This window comes from Dipodomys spectabilis, unplaced genomic scaffold, assembly GCF_019054845.1.
Source record: "Dipodomys spectabilis isolate Male_0828 unplaced genomic scaffold, ASM1905484v1 ptg000014l, whole genome shotgun sequence".
In the NCBI taxonomy this organism is placed as follows: domain Eukaryota; kingdom Metazoa; phylum Chordata; class Mammalia; order Rodentia; family Heteromyidae; genus Dipodomys; species Dipodomys spectabilis.
Window position 1 is genome coordinate 2914985 of NW_024870691.1, and position 1300 is coordinate 2916284.

Genomic DNA, 1300 nt, shown 5'->3' on the forward strand with positions numbered 1-1300 from the left:
TGGATAGGAACAAGTTTCTTAGGATCTCCTGCCATTTGGAGGTGGCAGGACCAGGATAAGAACTGTGGGCTCCAGCTCCCACCACTTCGACCCATGGATATGGAACTCAGATGTCTGTCCAAGAACATCAGCAAGACCAATGATGAGGCAGGCACCAGTGGCTTTCAGCACTCCTACTTGATACTTACAAGGCTGTGATGTGAAGATCATGGTCAAAGTCACCCTAAGCAGGAAAGTCCTTGAGATCCCTGACAAACTTCAGTGCCAACAAAGCCAGAAGTCCTGTGGCTTCAGTGTGGAGGGTGAGCCTTGAGAAAAAACGGCTCACAGACTGTGCCCAGATCCTGAGTTCAAGGTCCAGGACTGGCAAGAAACAGACATACACAACTATCTGTGCAGCCATCCAGCTAAAGCAGGTCACCTTCTTTTCCCCAATTGAATTGGACAGAGTTCCATCGCAAAGGGCTGGAGGACCCGCTGTCATCTTGACTCTGCCCATGCTGCTGGCATCACAGGATTCTGGCCACACCCCCATTCTTTCATGTTTCTTTCTGATCAATGGGATACAAGAATGGTGGCCCTCTCCACATTCCAGTCTTCCCATTAGCACCTAGATACCCTCTTTTAGTTTACACCACTACCAGCAGTTGAGGAAGGTAGAGATGGCTGAGTGATGAGCAAGAGACTCGATGTGACTTGGGAGTATAGTAGGAAATTGATGCACCAGCCCACCTCCCGGCCCAGTCCCTACCTTCATGAAGTGGTGCCAGGTTTTAATCCTCAGATGATGGCTCCCTGCCAGCTGGCCTAAGGCCCCAAACAGGTCTCTGCCCCTGGTCTTCTGCTCTGGGCCCATGTATCCATAATGCCGCCGCCATTGCTGATTGCCCCACCTGGAACAGACGCCAACAGCTTCTTCCAGCAGCACAGGCAAGTGGCTGCCCCAAAACCACCCCCACCCGGGTCAGACACCCTTCTGTGGGCACCATGACACCCTGCTTGTTTCCTCTCCTTGGCTCTGAGGAACCACCTTTCTGTCCGGCATTTCTGAAATAGAGACTCAATATATGCTCAGGCTGGGTTGGATCAGAGTCCTCCTATGTGTGACAGGTAGGTCCTCTGTAGTTGGGATGGTAGACATGTAGCACCATGCTCATTCATCGGTTTAGATGTATTATCCCAAAATCTTAGTACACAACAGTCAATTCTTGGCCACAGGTGAACTTCTGGTTAGGGCCTCAACCATCAGACCTCAGTCTCCTCACAGGAGAGTTGTCAGGAAACAATAGATTTATATAGA